Source organism: Triticum urartu, chromosome 6A, assembly GCF_056163025.1.
Source record: "Triticum urartu cultivar PI428250 chromosome 6A, HENAU_Tu73, whole genome shotgun sequence".
In the NCBI taxonomy this organism is placed as follows: domain Eukaryota; kingdom Viridiplantae; phylum Streptophyta; class Magnoliopsida; order Poales; family Poaceae; genus Triticum; species Triticum urartu.
In genome coordinates this window covers 67,487,142-67,492,981 of record NC_141878.1, presented here as the reverse complement: position 1 = coordinate 67,492,981, position 5,840 = coordinate 67,487,142, and positions in this window count along the sequence as shown.

The following is a 5,840-nucleotide window of genomic DNA, read 5'->3' as shown; positions in this document are numbered from 1 at the left end:
TGCAACTAGGTGAGCAACCTATATGATGCAATACGGATAGGAACACAAGCAAGCAAGATATAGGAAACAAATAAGCTTTCACAAGTAAAGGCACGAGATAACCAAGAGTGGAGATGGTGGAGACGAGGATGTGTTGCCAAAGTTCCTTTCCTTTGAGAGGAAGTACGTCTCCGTTGGAGCGGTGTGGAGGCACAATGCTCCCCAAGAAGCCACTAGGGCCACCGTAATCTCCTCACGCCCTCACACAATGCGAGATGCCGTGATTCCACTATTGGTGCCCTTGGATGCGGCGACCGAACCTTTACAAACGAGGTTGGGGCAATCTCCACAACTCAATTGGAGGCTCCCAACGATACCACGAAGCTTCACCACAATGGACTATGGCTTCGCGGTGACCTCAACCGTCTAGGATGCTCAAACACCCAAGAGTAACAAGATCCGCAAGGGATTAGTGGGGGGAATCAAATATCTCTTGGTGGAAGTGTAGATCGGGGCCTTCTCAACCACTCCCGAGCAAATCAACAAATTTGGTTGGCTAGGGAGTGAGATCGGGCAAAAATGGAGCTTGCAGCAATAATGGAGCTTAGTGGTGGAAGAGGTGAGTCAACGGGGAAGAAGGGGACCCTTATATAGTGTGTGGAAAAGATCCAACCGTTACCCACCAACCAGCCCGCGGCCAGCGGTACTACCGCGCCTGGCCAGCGGTACTACCGCAAGGCCGCGCGGTACTACTGCTTGCAACCAAGCGGTACTACCGCACGGCTGTGCGGTACTAACGTACCGACCCACGGTACTGCCGCAACCCCAGTACAGAACCGATAAACAGACGCACAGAAGCTGGGGGCTAAACTTCCGCACACGCGGTACTACCGCGCCCCCCATGCGGTACTACCGCGAGGCAAAAGTCCCAGCCAGGGGAGAAGGGAAACTTCCGTGCCTACTTCTGCAAAGAAACGGAAGTAGCAAAAACCAGACATAGTAGTACTGCCAAGGGGTGGTACTACTGCCTGACCACATAGCGCGGTACTACCGCACGGTGAAAGCGGTACTGCCGCGGTAGGTGCGGATGTAAAAAATTACATCTGCTCCTACTACCGCACGGCGAAAGCGGTACTACCGCGGTAGGTGCGGATGTAAAAAATTACATCCGCTCCTACTACCGCAAAGGGGCAGCACTAGCCTGGTGGGCAGCGGTAGTGCGGCTCCAGGGGAGCGATACTACCGTGGGCACCTGCGGTACTACCGCGCCACCGCGCGGTACTACCGCGGATGCCTACGGTACTACCGTTGACCCAGGAGCAGTACTACTGCAACGAACAACGGCAGTCAGACAAGGGAGGCAAGAAAACGGAGGAAGCTCCAAGGAAGAAGGAGGGGATAAGAAGGAGACGTGTACGTGATGATTCCACCCAAACCTTTCCAACGCGGACCCCCTCTTAATAGTACGGCTTTCCTACGACTAAAATCCACCAAAAAGAAACGTAGAAAAGACGCCGTCTTCGTCAGTCTTCGAGGGGCACCCAATCGTCTTGTGCCTAGCAAAGAAGTGTCTGGAATACTCATGGCACACGATTAGTCCGCAAATGCGTTGTCATCAATCACCAAAACACTTAGGGATAAATATGTCCTTACAATGGCAACCGTAGTTCAGCGACATGGCAACTGCAGATAAACGAACATGGACGAGGGTCTGGACCATGGCAACTGCGGGCGCGCAGTGGGCGTCACGCGTCGTGTGCCGGACCAGAAGGGTATGAGGCCTGACATACGGGCGTGTGGGCGTTCTCAACTTCACCCACACGCACGCATGTGAGAGGGTTCAGGAGGGAAAAAAAGATGTGTGTGGGCATTAGTTGTTTTGCCCACACGTAGGTGTGTGGGCTGGTTGCTGTCCATGCCACACGAGGCGTGTGGCACAACTACCCGATACACTACACGTGTGGTAGTTATCGGGACCCTTTTTTTAAAAGGAGGATCATCCCGGCCTCTGCATCATTGTTCTTTTTTTTGAATTGTTGCATTTGATACTAATATAACCGGAGGCCAGCGATTCACAACCACTGCACCCTTAACTCGTCAGGTTCTGTACAGTTAGAGCGGCCAAATTTTTTGTGTTTCTTCAATTTAGAGCCGAGTGCTCTATCCGCAGGACTTTCCAACATTTGTAATGTGATCTGTGATGTCATGGGCACATATGTGGATGGAGCTGAGTGTTAGAGTTATAATTATGATGGCATTTGGCCTTTTGCATTCTGGCCTTTTGGCCTCCCCTGTACATGTATATATGATGACGTTTGCCTTTTGATAATATCAAATTGCTATTTCTAACATGGTATTAGAGCATAGGTTCTTTTTTCTCACACGCACAACTCGTGCTACCATCTAATCCCACGCCGCCGCCGCTGTTTTCCGGCCAGCGCTGTTGCCTTCTCCCTGTTGTTCAGGCTGCTTTTAGTCTGCTGCCGGTCGGGACTTGGCTGCCACTCCATCTGCAAGGCTCCGCCTCCAACTATTGCATGTACGAAGGATCGGGCTGCTCTGGCTGATCCGGATCGAAACAACTGCTCCAGCAGCAGGCTTGCTCCACTTCGTCTCTGAGGGCATCTCCAGTCGTTGGCCCCCCAGGACGCATAAAAATCGTCCCCTGGGGGCGAGCCGGCGATACAATCGGCGCTGGGGGCGGTTTTGCGCCCAGTCGTCGCCCCCAGCTCGCCCCCAGGCGCCGAAATTGGCCCACTTTGCAGCCCAATTTCGGCGAATAAAGGGCCCATATGGGCGAGAATAGGCCCATATTCGGCGTGGTTTCGCCGTGTCTCGGCGTTCAATTATCAACACAATTATTTCTTATCACATATTTCATCACAGAAAAATCAAATACTTCAACAAAATAGTACAACAACAAATAGTTCAATACAAATTATATAGTTCAACAAATAAAAACTCGTATTTCATCACACGACGTCCCCCTTGAGCCTCCATAGGTGCTCAATCAGATCTTTCTGCAGTTGATGATGCACCTGTGGGTCTCGGATCTCCTGACGCATACTGAGATAGGCAGTCCAAGTTGCCGGTAGCTGGTGATCAACTTCGGCTAGAGGACCCTGCCTGTAGTATGGTTCAGTGTACAACACAGGGTCTTCTTGCTCGCTCTCGATGATCATGTTGTGCAAGATGACACAGCAAGTCATAATCTCCCACATTTGATCTTTGGACCAGATCTGAGCGGGGTACCGAACAACAGCAAATCGAGATTGGAGCACACCAAATGCCCGCTCGACATCCTTCCTGCAAGCCTCCTAAAGCTTCGCAAACCAGGCGTTCTTGCCTCCTGCCACAGGGTTTGAGATCGTCTTCACAAATGTCGACCATCTCGGATAGATGCCGTCAGCTAGATAGTACCCCTTGTTGTATTGGTGCCCATTGATCTCGAAGTTCACCGGAGGAGAATGGCCCTCAACAAGCTTGGCAAAAACAGGAGAGCACTGCAGCACGTTGATGTCATTGTGAGTTCCTGGCATACCAAAGAAGGAGTGCCAAATCTAGAGGTCCTGTGTGGCTACCGCCTCAAGCACCACACTGCAACCGCCTTTGGCGCCTTTGTACATCCCCTGCCAACCAAATGGGCAATTCTTCCATTTCCAATGCATGCAGTCGATGCTTCCAAGCATCCCAGGAAATCCTCTTGCTGCATTCTGGGCTAGGATCCGAGCAGTGTCTTCCGCATTGGGTGTTCTCAAGTATTGTGGCCCAAACACTGCCACCACTGCCCGACAGAACTTGTAGAAACACTCTATGCTGGTGGACTCGGCCATGCGCCCATAGTCGTCGAGTGAATCACTGGGAGCTCCATATGCAAGCATCCTCATCGCTGTCGTGCACTTCTAGATGGAGGTGAATCCAAGAGCGCCAGTGCAATCCATCTTGCACTTGAAGTAGTTGTCGAACTCCCGGATGGAATTCACAATCCTGAGAAAGAGCTTTCGGCTCATCCGATAACGGCGCCGAAACGTTCTCTCGCCATGAAGTGGAGCATCGGCGAAGTAGTCGGAGTAGAGCATGCAGTAGCCTTGGAGACGATGCCGGTTCTTTGCTTTCACCCGCCCCGGCGCCGAGCCACCTCGCCGTGGCTTTTCATTGCTCGCCAGCAGCTAGGCGAGGGCGGCGAGCACCATGAGATGCTCTTCTTCCTGGACGTCGGCCGCGGTTTCCTCCTCCAGCAGCGCGGCGAGCTCTTCCTCCTCATCCGAGTCCATCGCCGAGGCAGGCAAAACGCCGAACACCTTGCGCTCGGTGGGCGTGTACCCGCTGTTAAACCGCGCCTCCGCGGCCGGAAACGGCGGCCGGAAATGCCCAGCTGCTGTGGGAGGGGCTGCCGCGGCGAAGCGCTGCTATTTTCCGGCGGGAAATGGCTATCTAGCGGAGTAGGGCGGTGGCCGTCGCCGGGATATACCTAGTGGTGGCCGAGGGAGCGGGGGGTGCGAGGCGAGTCGGGGGAAGAAAACCTTGACTTTTCCCATGTCGGTGTGGGCCAGGCGTGCTTTTCCCTAGCGCCGGAGCCCCCAATTGCTCCCCAGCGCGTCGGGTTCGGCCTGTGACCGCCGGGCGGAAAAAGGTCCGAACCGGCGATTTTCGGCGTCCTGGGGGGGCGACTGGGCCGTTTTTTCGGCGCCGGCGCCGAAAAAGTGGCCTGGGGGGCCCTGTTGGGGGCTCGGCTGGAGATGCCCTGATCTCGCCGCTCGCTCTTTCGTTTGGTGTGCCGCCGCCGCCCGTCCTCCTGGTGTGCCGCCAGCCCGCCACCGCCGCCCGCCCGGCCTGGCCGACGCCGTCCATCCTTCTTCTTGCTCCGCGCGCGATCTGGTCCAGCGCCAGCCGCCGCTCCGCCGCTACCGCCTGCTGCTCTCCCGAGCCGGCTATCCATCTCACGCTCGCGTGCGTTGATTGCGGGGTCCTGAATCGATCCGCCTGCCTGTGTGCGCTGCTTCCACTCTGCTTTGGGTTGCTAGTGGGCTTCGTTCGGCTCTCTGCTTGACGCCTGAAGTTCTGTCGTTGTAAAAAAAGCAAAAAGAAAAAGAGAGGTACAATGCTTTGGTCGGGTAAGCCTCCCCCTCGCCGCCCGGTGTTTATTGATGGTGTTCCTTATATTGATCCCATTTCACACATGCGCCTTTCCTCGGTGCTTGGTGCTCGCCCGCTTGAAGGTGGTGGTTGTCGCTCTACATCAACACCTTTTGCGACATCCACCGGTGCTGCTGGCCGCTCTACATCGGCTCCTTCGGCAGCTGCACCGCCTTCTCTGGCCGCTTCTCTACATGGTGTTGGTCGTTCTTCATCGACTCTTTCCACGACTTCCGCACCTGGTGATTCTCACCTCACGGTGACTCCTCTCGCGGCTTCTGTGCGCGGCAGTCAACGCTCTATGTCGACTCCGCCAGTGGCTTCCACACGCGGCTCTGCGCCGACTCGCTACTCTAGGTCAACTCTACATGCAGCTTCCAGGGGATGGCGACAGCTCATCGTTGACAAGTGTTTCTACCTCGACCTCTGCCGTGTCGCTATCGCGCATGAGATTGCACAGCTATGATGCCTGCTTGATGCTTGGAATTCTTCACCGACAGTTTCTGCAGGTTCTGTGAGTGACTCTTCTGGCAACGAGAAACCACCTTCTACCCATTCAGGTACATCCCCATGGATTCTTGATACTGGAGTGTCTTTTCATATGACTTATGATTCTTTCACTTTGACCTCTGTTCGACCTGTCGAGTCTCCTGTTCGCGTTCTTACGGCTGATGGCACTCCCCTCCCTATAGCTAGTCGAGGTACTCTTAGCACTTCTTCATTTC